The sequence below is a fragment of the Phyllobates terribilis genome, unplaced genomic scaffold (genome assembly GCF_046119375.1).
Source record: "Phyllobates terribilis strain yellow unplaced genomic scaffold, ASM4611937v1 Scaffold_251__1_contigs__length_2838608, whole genome shotgun sequence".
NCBI classification, from domain to species: domain Eukaryota; kingdom Metazoa; phylum Chordata; class Amphibia; order Anura; family Dendrobatidae; genus Phyllobates; species Phyllobates terribilis.
Genome location: NW_027363011.1, coordinates 2,238,066 through 2,256,653, shown reverse-complemented (window position 1 = coordinate 2,256,653; position 18,588 = coordinate 2,238,066).

The window sequence follows — 18,588 nt, the reverse complement described above, 5'->3', positions numbered from 1 at the left end:
GGAGCAGAGCCGCGTGTGTATGAGGTGTACGGAACGGAGCCGCATGTGTACGAGGTGTACGGAGCAGAGCCGTGTGTGTACGAGGTGTACGGAGCAGAGCCGCGTGTGTACGAGGTGTACGGAGCAGAGCCGCGTGTGTACAAGGTGTACGGAGCAGAGCCGCGTGTGTACGAGGTGTACGGAGCAGAGCCGCGTGTGTACGAGGTGTACGGAGCAGAGCCGCGTCTGTATGAGGTGTACGGAGCAGAGCCGCGTCTGTATGAGGTGTACGGAGCAGAGCCGCATGTGTACGAGGTGTACGGGGTGTGCGGAGCCGCGTGTGTACGAGGTGTACGAGGCAGAGCAGTGTGTGTACGAGATGTACGGAGCGGAGCCGCGCGTGTACGGAGCGGAGCTGGGCATGTACGAGGTGTATGGAGCAGAGCCGCGTGTGTCCGAGGTGTACGGAACGGAGCCGCATGTGTACGAGGTGTACGGAGCGGAGCCGTGTGTATACGAGGTGTACGGAGCGGAGCCGCATGTGTACGAGGTGTACGGAGCGGAGCCGCGTGTGTACGAGGTGTATTGAGTGGAGCCGCGCGTGTACGGAGCGGAGCCGCGTGTGTACGAGGTGTACGGAGCAGAGCCGTGTGTGTACGAGGTGTACGGAGCAGAGACGCGTGTGTACGAGGTGTACGGAGCAGAGCCGCGTGTGTACGAGGTGTACGGAGCAGAGCCGCGTGTGTACGAGGTGTACGGAGCAGAGCCGCGTGTGTACGAGGTGTACGGAGCAGAGCCGCGTGTGTACGAGGTGTACGGAGCAGAGCCGCGTGTGTACGAGGTGTACGGAGCAGAGCCGCGTGTGTACGAGGTGTACGGAGCAGAGCCGCGTGTGTACGAGGTGTACGGAGCAGAGCCGCGTCTGTATGAGGTGTACGGAGCGGAGCCGCGTGTGTACGAGGTGTACGGAGCGGAGCTGCGTGTGTACGAGGTGTACGGGGCGGAGCAGTGTGTGTACGAGATGTACTGAGCGGAGCCGCGTGTGTACGAAATATACGGAGCGGAGCCGCGCGTGTACGGAGCGGAGCCGGGCATGTACGAGGTGTATGGAGCGGTGCCGCGTGTGTACGAGGTGTACGGAGCAGAGCCGTGTGTGTACGAGGTGTACGGAGCAGAGACGCGTGTGTACGAGGTGTACGGAGCAGAGCCGCGTGTGTACGAGGTGTACGGAGCAGAGCCGCGTGTGTACGAGGTGTACGGAGCAGAGCCGCGTGTGTACGAGGTGTACGGAGCGGAGCCGCGCGTGTACGAGGTGTACGGAGCGGAGCCGCGTGTACGAGATGTACGGAGCAGAGCCGCGTGTGTAAGAGGTGTACGGAGCAGAACCGCGTGTGTACGAGGTGTACGGAGCAGAGCCGCGTGTGTACGAGGTGTATGGAGCGGAGCCGCATGTGTACGAGGTGTACGGAGCGGAGCCGTGTGTACGAGGTGTATGGAGCGGAGCCGCATGTGTACGAGGTGTACAGAGCGGAGCCATGTGTGTACGAGGTGTACTGAGCAGAGCCGCATATGTACGAGGTGTACGGAGCAGAGCCGCATATGTACGAGGTGTACGGATCGGAGCTGCGTGTACGAGGTGTACTGAGCGGAGCCTTGTTTGTACGAGGTGTACTGAGCGGAGCCGCGTGTGTACGAGGTGTACTGAGCGGAGCCGCGTGTGTACGAGGTGTACTGAGTGGAGCCGCGTGTGTACGAGGTGTACTGAGTGGAGCCGCGTGTGTACGGAGCGGAGCCGTGTGTACGAGGTGTATGGAGCGGAGCCGCATGTGTACGAGGTGTACAGAGCGGAGCCATGTGTGTACGAGGTGTACTGAGCAGAGCCGCATATGTACGAGGTGTACGGAGCAGAGCCGCATATGTACGAGGTGTACGGATCGGAGCTGCGTGTACGAGGTGTACTGAGCGGAGCCTTGTTTGTACGAGGTGTACTGAGCGGAGCCGCGTGTGTACGAGGTGTACTGAGCGGAGCCGCGTGTGTACGAGGTGTACTGAGTGGAGCCGCGTGTGTACGAGGTGTACTGAGTGGAGCCGCGTGTGTACGGAGCGGAGCCGTGTGTACGAGGTGTACGGAGCAGAGCCGCGTGTGTACGAGGTGTACGGAGCAGAGCCGCGTGTGTACGAGGTGTACGGAGCAGAGCCGCGCGTGTACGAGGTATACGGAGCGCAGCCGCGCGTGTACGATGCGTACGGAGCGGAGCCGCGCGTGTACGAGGCGTGCGGAGCCGTGTGTGTACGAGGTGTACGCGGAGCGGAGCCGCGCGTGTACGAGGCGTACGGAGTGGAGCCGCGTGTGTACGAGGCGTACGGAGCAGAGCCGCGTGTACGAGGTGTACGGAGCAGAGCCGCGTGTGTACGGAGCAGAGCCGCGTGTGTACGGAGCAGAGCCGCGTGTGTGCGAGGTGTACGGAGCAGAGCCGCGTCTGTATGAGGTGTACGGAGCGGAGCCGCATGTGTACGAGGTGTACGGAGCGGAGCCGCGTGTGTACGAGGTGTACGGGGCGGAGCAGTGTGTGTACGAGATGTACGGGGCGGAGCCGCGTGTGTACGAAATATACGGAGCGGAGCCGCGCGTGTACGGAGCGGAGCCGGGCATGTACGGGGTGTATGGAGCGGAGCCGCGTGTGTCCGAGGTGTACGGAACGGAGCCGCATGTGTACGAGGTGTACGGAGCAGAGCTGTGTGTGTACGAGGTGTACGGAGCAGAGCCGCGTGTGTACGAGGTGTACGGAGCAGAGCCGCGTGTGTACGAGGAGTACGGAGCGGAGCCGCATGTGTACGAGGTGTACGGAGCGGAGCCGCGTGTGTACGAGGTGTACTGAGTGGAGCCGCGTGTGTACGGAGCGGAGCCGCGCGTGTACGAGGTGTACGGAGCAGAGCCATGTGTACGAGGTGTACGGAGCGCAGCCGCACGTGTACGATGCGTACGGAGCGGAGCCGCGCGTGTACGAGGCGTGCGGAGCCGTGTGTGTACGAGGTGTACGGAGCAGAGCCGCATATGTACGAGGTGTACGGAGCAGAGCCGCATATGTACGAGGTGTACGGAGCGGAGCCGCATGTGTACGAGGTGTACGGAGCGGAGCCGCGCGTGTACGAGGTGTACGGAGCGGAGCCGCGTGTACGAGATGTACGGAGCAGAGCCGCGTGTGTACGAGGTGTACGGAGCAGAGCCGCGTGTGTACGAGGTGTACGGAGCAGAGCCGCGTGTGTACGAGGTGTACGGAGCGGAGCCGCATGTGTACGAGGTGTACGGAGCGGAGCCGTGTGTACGAGGTGTATGGAGCGGAGCCGCATGTGTACGAGGTGTACAGAGCGGAGCCATGTGTGTACGAGGTGTACGGAGCAGAGCCGCATATGTACGAGGTGTACGGAGCAGAGCCGCATATGTACGAGGTGTACGGATCGGAGCTGCGTGTACGAGGTGTACTGAGCGGAGCCTTGTTTGTACGAGGTGTACTGAGCGGAGCCGCGTGTGTACGAGGTGTACTGAGCGGAGCCGCGTGTGTACGAGGTGTACTGAGTGGAGCCGCGTGTGTACGAGGTGTACTGAGTGGAGCCGCGTGTGTACGGAGCGGAGCCGTGTGTACGAGGTGTACGGAGCAGAGCCGCGTGTGTACGAGGTGTACGGAGCAGAGCCGCGTGTGTGCGAGGTGTACGGAGCAGAGCCGCGCGTGTACGAGGTATACGGAGCGCAGCCGCGCGTGTACGATGCGTACGGAGCGGAGCCGCGCGTGTACGAGGCGTGCGGAGCCGTGTGTGTACGAGGTGTACGCGGAGCGGAGCCGCGCGTGTACGAGGCGTACGGAGTGGAGCCGCGTGTGTACGAGGCGTACGGAGCAGAGCCGCGTGTACGAGGTGTACGGAGCAGAGCCGCGTGTGTACGGAGCAGAGCCGCGTGTGTGCGAGGTGTACGGAGCAGAGCCGCGTCTGTATGAGGTGTACGGAGCGGAGCCGCATGTGTACGAGGTGTACGGAGCGGAGCCGCGTGTGTACGAGGTGTACGGGGCGGAGCAGTGTGTGTACGAGATGTACGGAGCGGAGCCGCGTGTGTACGAAATATACGGAGCGGAGCCGCGTGTGTACGAAATATACGGAGCCGGGCATGTACGAGGTGTATGGAGCGGAGCCGCGCGTGTACGAGGTGTACGGAGCGGAGCCGCGCGAGTACGAGGTGTACGGGGCGGAGCCGCGCGTGTACGAGGTGTACGGAGCGGAGCCGCGCGTGTACGAGGTGTACGGAGCGGAGCCGCGCGTGTACGAGGTGTACGGAGCGGAGCCGCGCGTGTACGAGGTGTACGGAGCGGAGCCGCGCGTGTACGAGGTGTACGGAGCGGAGCCGCGCGTGTACGAGGTGTACGGAGCGGAGCCGCGCGTGTACGAGGTGTACGGAGCGGAGCCGCGCGTGTACGAGGTGTACGGAGCGGAGCCGTGTGTACGAGGTGTACGGAGCGGAGCCGCATGTGTACGAGGTGTACGGAGCGGAGCCGCGTGTGTACGAGGTGTACGGAGCGGAGCCGCGTGTGTACGAGGTGTACGGAGCGGAGCCGCGTGTGTACGAGGTGTACGGAGCGGAGCCGCGTGTGTATGAGGTGTACGGAGCAGAGCCGCGTGTGTACGAGGTGTACGGAGCGGAGCCGCGTGTGTATGAGGTGTACGGAACGGAGCCGCGTGTGTACGAGGTGTACGGAACGGAGCCGCGTGTGTACGAGGTGTACGGAACGGAGCCGCGTGTGTACGAGGTGTACGGAGCAGAGCCGCGTGTGTACGAGGTGTACGGAGCAGAGCCGCGTGTGTACGAGGTGTACGGACCAGAGCCGCGTGTGTACGAGGTGTACGGAACGGAGCCGCATGTGTACGAGGTGTACGGAGCAGAGCCGCGTGTGTACGAGGTGTACGGAGCAGAGCCGCGTGTGTACGAGGTGTACGGAGCAGAGCCGCGTGTGTATGAGGTGTACGGAACGAAGCCGCATGTGTACGAGGTGTACGGAGCAGAGCCGTGTGTGTACGAGGTGTACGGAGCAGAGCCGCGTGTGTACGAGGTGTACGGAGCAGAGCCGCGTGTGTATGAGGTGTACGGAACGGAGCCGCATGTGTACGAGGTGTACGGAGCAGAGCCGCGTGTGTACGAGGTGTACGGAGCGGAGCTGCGTGTGTATGAGGTGTACGGGGCGTAGCAGTGTGTGTACGAGATGTACTGAGCGGAGCCGCGTGTGTACGAAATATACGGAGCCGGGCATGTACGAGGTGTATGGAGCGGAGCCGCGCGTGTACGAGGTGTACGGAGCGGAGCCGCGCGTGTACGAGGTGTACGGGGCGGAGCCGCGCGTGTACGAGGTGTACGGAGCGGAGCCGCGCGTGTACGAGGTGTACGGAGCGGAGCCGCGCGTGTACGAGGTGTACGGAGCGGAGCCGCGCGTGTACGAGGTGTACGGAGCGGAGCCGCGCGTGTACGAGGTGTACGGAGCGGAGCCGCGCGTGTACGAGGTGTACGGAGCGGAGCCGCGCGTGTACGAGGTGTACGGAGCGGAGCCGCGCGTGTACGAGGTGTACGGAGCGGAGCCGCGCGTGTACGAGGTGTACGGAGCGGAGCCGCGCGTGTACGAGGTGTACGGAGCGGAGCCGCGCGTGTACGAGGTGTACGGAGCGGAGCCGTATGTGTACGAGGTGTACGGAGCGGAGCCGTATGTGTACGAGGTGTACGGAGCGGAGCCGTGTGTACGAGGTGTACGGAGCGGAGCCGCATGTGTACGAGGTGTACGGAGCGGAGCCGCGTGTGTACGAGGTGTACGGAGCGGAGCCGCGTGTGTACTTAGCGGAGCCGCGCGTGTACGAGGTGTACGGAGCGGAGCCGCATGTGTATGAGGTGTACGGAGCAGAGCCGCGTGTGTACGAGGTGTACGGAGCAGAGCCGCGTGTGTATGAGGTGTACGGAACGGAGCCGCATGTGTACGAGGTGTACGGAGCAGAGCCGCGTGTGTACGAGGTGTACGGAGCAGAGCCGCGTGTGTACGAGGTGTATGGAGCAGAGCCGCGTGTGTACGAGGTGTACGGAGCAGAGCCGCGTGTGTACGAGGTGTACGGAGCAGAGCCGCGTGTGTACGAGGTGTACGGAGCAGAGCCGCGTCTGTATGAGGTGTACGGAGCAGAGCCGCGTCTGTATGAGGTGTACGGAGCAGAGCCGCATGTGTACGAGGTGTACGGGGTGTGCGGAGCCACGTGTGTACGAGGTGTACGAGGCAGAGCAGTGTGTGTACGAGATGTACGGAGCGGAGCCGCGCGTGTACGGAGCGGAGCTGGGCATGTACGAGGTGTATGGAGCAGAGCCGCGTGTGTCCGAGGTGTACGGAACGGAGCCGCATGTGTACGAGGTGTACGGAGCGGAGCCGTGTGTATACGAGGTGTACGGAGCGGAGCCGCATGTGTACGAGGTGTACGGAGCGGAGCCGCGTGTGTACGAGGTGTATTGAGTGGAGCCGCGCGTGTACGGAGCGGAGCTGGGCATGTACGAGGTGTACGGAGCAGAGCCGTGTGTGTACGAGGTGTACGGAGCAGAGACGCGTGTGTACGAGGTGTACGGAGCAGAGACGCGTGTGTACGAGGTGTACGGAGCAGAGCCGCGTGTGTACGAGGTGTACGGAGCAGAGCCGCGTGTGTACGAGGTGTACGGAGCAGAGCCGCGTGTGTACGAGGTGTACGGAGCAGAGCCGCGTGTGTACGAGGTGTACGGAGCAGAGCCGCGTGTGTACGAGGTGTACGGAGCAGAGCCGCGTGTGTACGAGGTGTACGGAGCAGAGCCGCGTGTGTACGAGGTGTACGGAGCAGAGCCGCGTGTGTACGAGGTGTACGGAGCAGAGCCGCGTCTGTATGAGGTGTACGGAGCGGAGCCGCGTGTGTACGAGGTGTACGGAGCGGAGCTGCGTGTGTACGAGGTGTACGGGGCGGAGCAGTGTGTGTACGAGATGTACTGAGCGGAGCCGCGTGTGTACGAAATATACGGAGCGGAGCCGCGCGTGTACGGAGCGGAGCCGGGCATGTACGAGGTGTATGGAGCGGTGCCGCGTGTGTACGAGGTGTACGGAGCAGAGCCGTGTGTGTACGAGGTGTACGGAGCAGAGACGCGTGTGTACGAGGTGTACGGAGCAGAGCCGCGTGTGTACGAGGTGTACGGAGCAGAGCCGCGTGTGTACGAGGTGTACGGAGCAGAGCCGCGTGTGTACGAGGTGTACGGAGCAGAGCCGCGTGTGTACGAGGTGTACGGAGCAGAGCCGCGTGTGTACGAGGTGTACGGAGCGGAGCCGCGTCTGTACGAGGTGTACGGAGCGGAGCCGCGTGTGTACGAGGTGTACGGAGCGGAGCTGCGTGTGTACGAGGTGTACGGGGCGGAGCAGTGTGTGTACGAGATGTACTGAGCGGAGCCGCGTGTGTACGAAATATACGGAGCGGAGCCGCGCGTGTACGGAGCGGAGCCGGGCATGTACGAGGTGTATGGAGCGGTGCCGCGTGTGTCCGAGGTGTACGGAGCGGTGCCGCGTGTGTCCGAGGTGTACGGAGGAGAGCCGCGCGTGTACGAGGTGTACGGAGCGGAGCCGCGCGTGTACGAGGTGTACGGAGCGGAGCCGCGCGTGTACGAGGTGTACGGAGCGGAACCGCGCGTGTACGAGGTGTACGGAGCGGAACCGCGCGTGTACGAGGTGTACGGAGCGGAACCGCGCGTGTACGAGGTGTACGGAGCGGAACCGCGCGTGTACGAGGTGTACGGAGCGGAGCCGCGCGTGTACGAGGTGTACGGAGCGGAGCCGCGCGTGTACGAGGTGTACGGAGCGGAGCCGCGCGTGTACGAGGTGTACGGAGCGGAGCCGCGCGTGTACGAGGTGTACGGAGCGGAGCCGCGCGTGTACGAGGTGTACGGAGCGGAGCCGCGCGTGTACGAGGTGTACGGAGCGGAGCCGCGCGTGTACGAGGTGTACGGAGCGGAGCCGCGCGTGTACGAGGTGTACGGAGCGGAGCAGCGCGTGTACGAGGTGTACGGAGCGGAGCCGCGCGTGTACGAGGTGTACGGAGCGGAGCCGCGCGTGTACGAGGTGTACGGAGCGGAGCCGCGCGTGTACGAGGTGTACGGAGCGGAGCCGCGCGTGTACGAGGTGTACGGAGCGGAGCCGCGCGTGTACGAGGTGTACGGAGCGGAGCCGCGCGTGTACGAGGTGTACGGAGCGGAGCCGCGCGTGTACGAGGTGTACGGAGCGGAGCCGCGCGTGTACGAGGTGTACGGAGCGGAGCCGCGCGTGTACGAGGTGTACGGAGCGGAGCCGCGCGTGTACGAGGTGTACGGAGCGGAGCCGCGCGTGTACGAGGTGTACGGAGCGGAGCCGCGCGTGTACGAGGTGTACGGAGCGGAGCCGCGCGTGTACGAGGTGTACGGAGCGGAGCCGCGCGTGTACGAGGTGTACGGAGCGGAGCCGCGTGTGTACGAGGTGTACGGAGCGGAGCCTCATGTGTACGAGGTGTACGGAGCGGAGCCGTGTGTACGAGGTGTACGGGGCGGAGCAGTGTGTACGAGGTGTACGGGGCGGAGCAGTGTGTTTACGAGGTGTACGGGGCGGAGCAGTGTGTGTACAAGATGTACGGAGCGGAGCCGCGTGTGTACGAAATATACGGAGCGGAACCGCACCTGTACAGAGCGGAGCCGGGCATGTACGAGGTGTACGGAGCGGAGCCGCGTGTGTCCGAGGTGTATGGAACGGAGCCGCATGTGTACGGAGCAGAGCCGTGTGTGTACGAGGTGTACGGAGCGGAGCCGCGCGTCTACGAGGTGTACGGAGCGGAGCCGCATGTGTACAAGGTGTACGGAGCGGAGCCGTGTGTGTACAAAGTGTACGGAGCCACGCGTGTGTACGAGGTGTACGGAGAGGAGCCGCGTGTGTACGAGGTGTACGGAGCAGAGCCATGTGTGTATGAGGTCTACAGAGTGAAGCCGCGTGTGTACGAGGTGTACGGAGCAGAGTCGTGTGTGTATGAGGTGTACGGAGTGGAGCCGCGTGTGTACGGAGCGGAGCCGCGCGTGTACGAGGTGTACGGAGCATAGCTGCGCGTGTACGAGGTGTACGGAGTGGATCCGCGTGTGTACTAGGTGTACGGAGCGGAGCAGCGTGTGTACGAGGTGTACGGAGTAGAGCCGTATGTGTACGAGGTGTACGGAGCGGAGCCGTGTGTACGAGGTGTACGGAGCGGAGCCGCATGTGTACGAGGTGTACTGAGTTGAGCCGCGTGTGTACTTAGCGGAGCCGCGCGTGTATGAGGTGTACGGAGCAGAGCCGCGTGTGTACGAGGTGTACGGAGCAGAGCCGCGTGTGTACGAGGTGTACGGAGCGGAGCCGCATGTGTACGAGGTGTACTGAGTTGAGCCGCGTGTGTACTTAGCGGAGCCGCGCGTGTATGAGGTGTACGGAGCAGAGCCGCGTGTGTACGAGGTGTACGGAGCAGAGCCGCGTGTGTACGAGGTGTACGGAGCGGAGCCGCATGTGTACGAGGTGTACTGAGTTGAGCCGCGTGTGTACTTAGCGGAGCCGCGCGTGTATGAGGTGTACGGAGCAGAGCCGCGTGTGTACGAGGTGTACGGAGCAGAGCCGCGTGTGTACGAGGTGTACGGAATGGAGCCGCGTGTGTACGAGGTGTACGGAATGGAGCCGCGTGTGTACGAGGTGTACGGAGCAGAGCCGCGTGTGTACGAGGTGTACGGAGCAGAGCCGCGTGTGTACGAGGTGTACGGAGCAGAGCCGCGTGTGTACGAGGTGTACGGAGCAGAGCCGCGTGTGTACGAGGTGTACGGAGCAGAGCCGCGTGTGTACGAGGTGTACGGAGCAGAGCCGCGTGTGTACGAGGTGTACGGAGCAGAGCCGCGTGTGTACGAGGTGTACGGAGCAGAGCCGCGTGTGTACGAGGTGTACGGAGCAGAGCCGCGTGTGTACGAGGTGTACGGAGCAGAGCCGCGTGTGTACGAGGTGTACGGAGCAGAGCCGCGTGTGTACGAGGTGTACGGAGCAGAGCCGCGTGTGTACGAGGTGTACGGAGCAGAGCCGCGTGTGTACGAGGTGTACGGAGCAGAGCCGCGTGTGTACGAGGTGTACGGAGCAGAGCCGCGTGTGTACGAGGTGTACGGAGCAGAGCCGCGTGTGTACGAGGTGTACGGAGCAGAGCCGCGTGTGTACGAGGTGTACGGAGCAGAGCCGCGTGTGTACGAGGTGTACGGAGCAGAGCCGCGTGTGTACGAGGTGTACGGAGCAGAGCCGCGTGTGTACGAGGTGTACGGAGCAGAGCCGCGTGTGTACGAGGTGTACGGAGCAGAGCCGCGTGTGTACGAGGCGTACGGAGCAGAGCCGCGTGTACGAGGTGTACGGAGCAGAGCCGCGTGTGTACGGAGCAGAGCCGCGTGTGTGCGAGGTGTACGGAGCAGAGCCGCGTCTGTATGAGGTGTACGGAGCGGAGCCGCATGTGTACGAGGTGTACGGAGCGGAGCCGCGTGTGTACGAGGTGTACGGGGCGGAGCAGTGTGTGTACGAGATGTACGGGGCGGAGCCGCGTGTGTACGAAATATACGGAGCGGAGCCGCACGTGTACGGAGCGGAGCCGGGCATGTACGGGGTGTATGGAGCGGAGCCGCGTGTGTCCGAGGTGTACGGAACGGAGCCGCATGTGTACGAGGTGTACGGAGCAGAGCCGTGTGTGTACGAGGTGTACGGAGCAGAGCCGCGTGTGTACGAGGTGTACGGAGCAGAGCCGCGTGTGTACGAGGAGTACGGAGCGGAGCCGCATGTGTACGAGGTGTACGGAGCGGAGCCGCGTGTGTACGAGGTGTACTGAGTGGAGCCGCGTGTGTACGGAGCGGAGCCGCGCGTGTACGAGGTGTACGGAGCAGAGCCATGTGTACGAGGTGTACGGAGCGCAGCCGCACGTGTACGATGCGTACGGAGCGGAGCCGCGCGTGTACGAGGCGTGCGGAGCCGTGTGTGTACGAGGTGTACGGAGCAGAGCCGCATATGTACGAGGTGTACGGAGCAGAGCCGCATATGTACGAGGTGTACGGAGCGGAGCCGCATGTGTACGAGGTGTACGGAGCGGAGCCGCGCGTGTACGAGGTGTACGGAGCGGAGCCGCGCGTGTACGAGGTGTACGGAGCGGAGCCGCGTGTACGAGATGTACGGAGCAGAGCCGCGTGTGTACGAGGTGTACGGAGCAGAGCCGCGTGTGTACGAGGTGTACGGAGCAGAGCCGCGTGTGTACGAGGTGTACGGAGCAGAGCCGCGTGTGTACGAGGTGTACGGAGCAGAGCCGCATGTGTACGAGGTGTACGGAGCGGAGCCGTGTGTACGAGGTGTATGGAGCGGAGCCGCATGTGTACGAGGTGTACAGAGCGGAGCCATGTGTGTACGAGGTGTACGGAGCAGAGCCGCATATGTACGAGGTGTACGGAGCAGAGCCGCATATGTACGAGGTGTACGGATCGGAGCTGCGTGTACGAGGTGTACTGAGCGGAGCCTTGTTTGTACGAGGTGTACTGAGCGGAGCCGCGTGTGTACGAGGTGTACTGAGCGGAGCCGCGTGTGTACGAGGTGTACTGAGTGGAGCCGCGTGTGTACGAGGTGTACTGAGTGGAGCCGCGTGTGTACGGAGCGGAGCCGTGTGTACGAGGTGTACGGAGCAGAGCCGCGTGTGTACGAGGTGTACGGAGCAGAGCCGCGTGTGTGCGAGGTGTACGGAGCAGAGCCGCGCGTGTACGAGGTATACGGAGCGCAGCCGCGCGTGTACGATGCGTACGGAGCGGAGCCGCGCGTGTACGAGGCGTGCGGAGCCGTGTGTGTACGAGGTGTACGCGGAGCGGAGCCGCGCGTGTACGAGGTGTACGGAGCGGAGCCGCGTGTGTACGAGGTGTACTGAGTGGAGCCGCGTGTGTACGGAGCGGAGCCGCGCGTGTACGAGGTGTACGGAGCAGAGCCATGTGTACGAGGTGTACGGAGCGCAGCCGCACGTGTACGATGCGTACGGAGCGGAGCCGCGCGTGTACGAGGCGTGCGGAGCCGTGTGTGTACGAGGTGTACGGAGCAGAGCCGCATATGTACGAGGTGTACGGAGCGGAGCCGCATGTGTACGAGGTGTACGGAGCGGAGCCGCGCGTGTACGAGGTGTACGGAGCGGAGCCGCGTGTACGAGATGTACGGAGCAGAGCCGCGTGTGTACGAGGTGTACGGAGCAGAGCCGCGTGTGTACGAGGTGTACGGAGCAGAGCCGCGTGTGTACGAGGTGTACGGAGCGGAGCCGCATGTGTACGAGGTGTACGGAGCGGAGCCGTGTGTACGAGGTGTATGGAGCGGAGCCGCATGTGTACGAGGTGTACAGAGCGGAGCCATGTGTGTACGAGGTGTACGGAGCAGAGCCGCATATGTACGAGGTGTACGGAGCAGAGCCGCATATGTACGAGGTGTACGGATCGGAGCTGCGTGTACGAGGTGTACTGAGCGGAGCCTTGTTTGTACGAGGTGTACTGAGCGGAGCCGCGTGTGTACGAGGTGTACTGAGCGGAGCCGCGTGTGTACGAGGTGTACTGAGTGGAGCCGCGTGTGTACGAGGTGTACTGAGTGGAGCCGCGTGTGTACGGAGCGGAGCCGTGTGTACGAGGTGTACGGAGCAGAGCCGCGTGTGTACGAGGTGTACGGAGCAGAGCCGCGCGTGTGCGAGGTGTACGGAGCAGAGCCGCGCGTGTACGAGGTATACGGAGCGCAGCCGCGCGTGTACGATGCGTACGGAGCGGAGCCGCGCGTGTACGAGGCGTGCGGAGCCGTGTGTGTACGAGGTGTACGCGGAGCGGAGCCGCGCGTGTACGAGGCGTACGGAGTGGAGCCGCGTGTGTACGAGGCGTACGGAGCAGAGCCGCGTGTACGAGGCGTACGGAGCAGAGCCGCGTGTGTACGGAGCAGAGCCGCGTGTGTGCGAGGTGTACGGAGCAGAGCCGCGTCTGTATGAGGTGTACGGAGCGGAGCCGCATGTGTACGAGGTGTACGGAGCGGAGCCGCGTGTGTACGAGGTGTACGGGGCGGAGCAGTGTGTGTACGAGATGTACGGAGCGGAGCCGCGTGTGTACGAAATATACGGAGCGGAGCCGCGTGTGTACGAAATATACGGAGCCGGGCATGTACGAGGTGTATGGAGCGGAGCCGCGCGTGTACGAGGTGTACGGAGCGGAGCCGCGCGAGTACGAGGTGTACGGGGCGGAGCCGCGCGTGTACGAGGTGTACGGAGCGGAGCCGCGCGTGTACGAGGTGTACGGAGCGGAGCCGCGCGTGTACGAGGTGTACGGAGCGGAGCCGCGCGTGTACGAGGTGTACGGAGCGGAGCCGCGCGTGTACGAGGTGTACGGAGCGGAGCCGCGCGTGTACGAGGTGTACGGAGCGGAGCCGCGCGTGTACGAGGTGTACGGAGCGGAGCCGCGCGTGTACGAGGTGTACGGAGCGGAGCCGCGCGTATACGAGGTGTACGGAGCGGAGCCGTATGTGTACGAGGTGTACGGAGCGGAGCCGTGTGTACGAGGTGTACGGAGCGGAGCCGCATGTGTACGAGGTGTACGGAGCGGAGCCGCGTGTGTACGAGGTGTACGGAGCGGAGCCGCGTGTGTACGAGGTGTACGGAGCGGAGCCGCATGTGTATGAGGTGTACGGAGCAGAGCCGCGTGTGTACGAGGTGTACGGAGCGGAGCCGCGTGTGTATGAGGTGTACGGAACGGAGCCGCGTGTGTACGAGGTGTACGGAACGGAGCCGCGTGTGTACGAGGTGTACGGAACGGAGCCGCATGTGTACGAGGTGTACGGAGCAGAGCCGCGTGTGTACGAGGTGTACGGAGCAGAGCCGCGTGTGTACGAGGTGTACGGAGCAGAGCCGCGTGTGTACGAGGTGTACGGAACGGAGCCGCATGTGTACGAGGTGTACGGAGCAGAGCCGCGTGTGTACGAGGTGTACGGAGCAGAGCCGCGTGTGTACGAGGTGTACGGAGCAGAGCCGCGTGTGTATGAGGTGTACGGAACGGAGCCGCATGTGTACGAGGTGTACGGAGCAGAGCCGTGTGTGTACGAGGTGTACGGAGCAGAGCCGCGTGTGTACGAGGTGTACGGAGCAGAGCCGCGTGTGTATGAGGTGTACGGAACGGAGCCGCATGTGTACGAGGTGTACGGAGCAGAGCCGCATGTGTACGAGGTGTACGGAGCGGAGCTGCGTGTGTATGAGGTGTACGGGGCGGAGCAGTGTGTGTACGAGATGTACTGAGCGGAGCCGCGTGTGTACGAAATATACGGAGCCGGGCATGTACGAGGTGTATGGAGCGGAGCCGCGCGTGTACGAGGTGTACGGAGCGGAGCCGCGCGTGTACGAGGTGTACGGGGCGGAGCCGCGCGTGTACGAGGTGTACGGAGCGGAGCCGCGCGTGTACGAGGTGTACGGAGCGGAGCCGCGCGTGTACGAGGTGTACGGAGCGGAGCCGCGCGTGTACGAGGTGTACGGAGCGGAGCCGCGCGTGTACGAGGTGTACGGAGCGGAGCCGCGCGTGTACGAGGTGTACGGAGCGGAGCCGCGCGTGTACGAGGTGTACGGAGCGGAGCCGCGCGTGTACGAGGTGTACGGAGCGGAGCCGCGCGTGTACGAGGTGTACGGAGCGGAGCCGCGCGTGTACGAGGTGTACGGAGCGGAGCCGCGCGTGTACGAGGTGTACGGAGCGGAGCCGTATGTGTACGAGGTGTACGGAGCGGAGCCGTGTGTACGAGGTGTACGGAGCGGAGCCGCATGTGTACGAGGTGTACGGAGCGGAGCCGCGTGTGTACGAGGTGTACGGAGCGGAGCCGCGTGTGTACTTAGCGGAGCCGCGCGTGTACGAGGTGTACGGAGCGGAGCCGCATGTGTATGAGGTGTACGGAGCAGAGCCGCGTGTGTACGAGGTGTACGGAGCAGAGCCGCGTGTGTATGAGGTGTACGGAACGGAGCCGCATGTGTACGAGGTGTACGGAGCAGAGCCGTGTGTGTACGAGGTGTACGGAGCAGAGCCGCGTGTGTACGAGGTGTACGGAGCAGAGCCGCGTGTGTACGAGGTGTACGGAGCAGAGCCGCGTGTGTACGAGGTGTACGGAGCAGAGCCGCGTGTGTACGAGGTGTACGGAGCAGAGCCGCGTCTGTATGAGGTGTACGGAGCAGAGCCGCGTCTGTATGAGGTGTACGGAGCAGAGCCGCATGTGTACGAGGTGTACGGGGTGTGCGGAGCCACGTGTGTACGAGGTGTACGAGGCAGAGCAGTGTGTGTACGAAATATACGGAGCGGAGCCGCGCGTGTACGGAGCGGAGCCGGGCATGTACGAGGTGTATGGAGCGGTGCCGCGTGTGTCCGAGGTGTACGGAGCGGTGCCGCGTGTGTCCGAGGTGTACGGAGGAGAGCCGCGCGTGTACGAGGTGTACGGAGCGGAGCCGCGCGTGTACGAGGTGTACGGAGCGGAGCCGCGCGTGTACGAGGTGTACGGAGCGGAACCGCGCGTGTACGAGGTGTACGGAGCGGAACCGCGCGTGTACGAGGTGTACGGAGCGGAACCGCGCGTGTACGAGGTGTACGGAGCGGAGCCGCGCGTGTACGAGGTGTACGGAGCGGAGCCGCGCGTGTACGAGGTGTACGGAGCGGAGCCGCGCGTGTACGAGGTGTACGGAGCGGAGCCGCGCGTGTACGAGGTGTACGGAGCGGAGCCGCGCGTGTACGAGGTGTACGGAGCGGAGCCGCGCGTGTACGAGGTGTACGGAGCGGAGCCGCGCGTGTACGAGGTGTACGGAGCGGAGCCGCGCGTGTACGAGGTGTACGGAGCGGAGCCGCGCGTGTACGAGGTGTACGGAGCGGAGCCGCGCGTGTACGAGGTGTACGGAGCGGAGCCGCGCGTGTACGAGGTGTACGGAGCGGAGCCGCGCGTGTACGAGGTGTACGGAGCGGAGCCGCGCGTGTACGAGGTGTACGGAGCGGAGCCGCGCGTGTACGAGGTGTACGGAGCGGAGCCGCGCGTGTACGAGGTGTACGGAGCGGAGCCGCGCGTGTACGAGGTGTACGGAGCGGAGCCGCGCGTGTACGAGGTGTACGGAGCGGAGCCGCGCGTGTACGAGGTGTACGGAGCGGAGCCGCGCGTGTACGAGGTGTACGGAGCGGAGCCGCGCGTGTACGAGGTGTACGGAGCGGAGCCGCGCGTGTACGAGGTGTACGGAGCGGAGCCGCGCGTGTACGAGGTGTACGGAGCGGAGCCGCGCGTGTACGAGGTGTACGGAGCGGAGCCGCGCGTGTACGAGGTGTACGGAGCGGAGCCTCATGTGTACGAGGTGTACGGGGCGGAGCAGTGTGTACGAGGTGTACGGGGCGGAGCAGTGTGTTTACGAGGTGTACGGGGCGGAGCAGTGTGTGTACAAGATGTACGGAGCGGAGCCGCGTGTGTACGAAATATACGGAGCGGAACCGCACCTGTACAGAGCGGAGCCGGGCATGTACGAGGTGTACGGAGCGGAGCCGCGTGTGTCCGAGGTGTATGGAACGGAGCCGCATGTGTACGGAGCAGAGCCGTGTGTGTACGAGGTGTACGGAGCGGAGCCGCGCGTCTACGAGGTGTACGGAGCGGAGCCGCATGTGTACAAGGTGTACGGAGCGGAGCCGTGTGTGTACAAAGTGTACGGAGCCACGCGTGTGTACGAGGTGTACGGAGAGGAGCCGCGTGTGTACGAGGTGTACGGAGCAGAGCCATGTGTGTATGAGGTCTACAGAGTGAAGCCGCGTGTGTACGAGGTGTACGGAGCAGAGTCGTGTGTGTATGAGGTGTACGGAGTGGAGCCGCGTGTGTACGGAGCGGAGCCGCGCGTGTACGAGGTGTACGGAGCATAGCTGCGCGTGTACGAGGTGTACGGAGTGGATCCGCGTGTGTACTAGGTGTACGGAGCGGAGCCGCGCGTGTACGAGGTGTACGGAGCGGAGCCGCGCGTGTACGAGGTGTACGGAGCGGAGCAGCGTGTGTACGAGGTGTACGGAGTAGAGCCGTATGTGTACGAGGTGTACGGAGCGGAGCCGTGTGTACGAGGTGTACGGAGCGGAGCCGCATGTGTACGAGGTGTACTGAGTTGAGCCGCGTGTGTACTTAGCGGAGCCGCGCGTGTATGAGGTGTACGGAGCAGAGCCGCGTGTGTACGAGGTGCACGGAGCAGAGCCGCGTGTGTACGAGGTGTACGGAGCGGAGCCGCATGTGTACGAGGTGTACTGAGTTGAGCCGCGTGTGTACTTAGCGGAGCCGCGCGTGTATGAGGTGTACGGAGCAGAGCCGCGTGTGTACGAGGTGCACGGAGCAGAGCCGCGTGTGTACGAGGTGTACGGAATGGAGCCGCGTGTGTACGAGGTGTACGGAGCAGAGCCGCGTGCGTACGAGGTGTACGGAGCAGAGCCGCGTGCGTACGAGGTGTACGGAGCAGAGCCGCGTGCGTACGAGGTGTACGGAGCAGAGCCGCGTGCGTACGAGGTGTACGGAGCAGAGCCGCGTGCGTACGAGGTGTACGGAGCAGAGCCGCGTGCGTACGAGGTGTACGGAGCAGAGCCGCGTGTGTACGAGGTGTACGGAGCAGAGCCGCGTGTGTACGAGGTGTACGGAGCAGAGCCGCGTGTGTACGAGGTGTACGGAGCAGAGCCGCGTGTGTACGAGGTGTACGGAGCAGAGCCGCGTGTGTACGAGGTGTACGGAGCAGAGCCGCGTGTGTACGAGGTGTACGGAGCAGAGCCGCGTGTGTACGAGGTGTACGGAGCAGAGCCGCGTGTGTACGAGGTGTACGGAGCAGAGCCGCGTGTGTACGAGGTGTACGGAGCAGAGCCGCGTGTGTACGAGGTGTACGGAGCAGAGCCGCGTGTGTACGAGGTGTACGGAGCAGAGCCGCGTGTGTACGAGGTGTACGGAGCAGAGCCGCGTGTGTACGAGGTGTACGGAGCAGAGCCGCGTGTGTACGAGGTGTACGGAGCAGAGCCGCGTGTGTACGAGGTGTACGGAGCAGAGCCGCGTGTGTACGAGGTGTACGGAGCAGAGCCGCGTGTGTACGAGGTGTACGGAGCAGAGCCGCGTGTGTACGAGGTGTACGGAGCAGAGCCGCGTGTGTACGAGGTGTACGGAGCAGAGCCGCGTGTGTACGAGGTGTACGGAGCAGAGCCGTGTGTATACAAGGTGTACGGAGCAGAGTCGTGTGTACGAGGTGTACGGAGCGGAGCCGCATGTGTACGAGGTGTATTGAGTGGAGCCGCGCGTGTACGGAGCGGAGCCGCGTGTGTACGAGGTGTACGGAGCAGAGCCGCGTGTGTACGAGGTGTACGGAGCAGAGCCGCGTGTGTACGAGGTGTACGGAGCAGAGCCGCGTGTGTACGAGGTGTACGGAGCAGAGCCGCGTGTGTACGAGGTGTACGGAGCAGAGCCGCGTGTGTACGAGGTGTACGGAGCAGAGCCGCGTGTGTACGAGGTGTACGGAGCAGAGCCG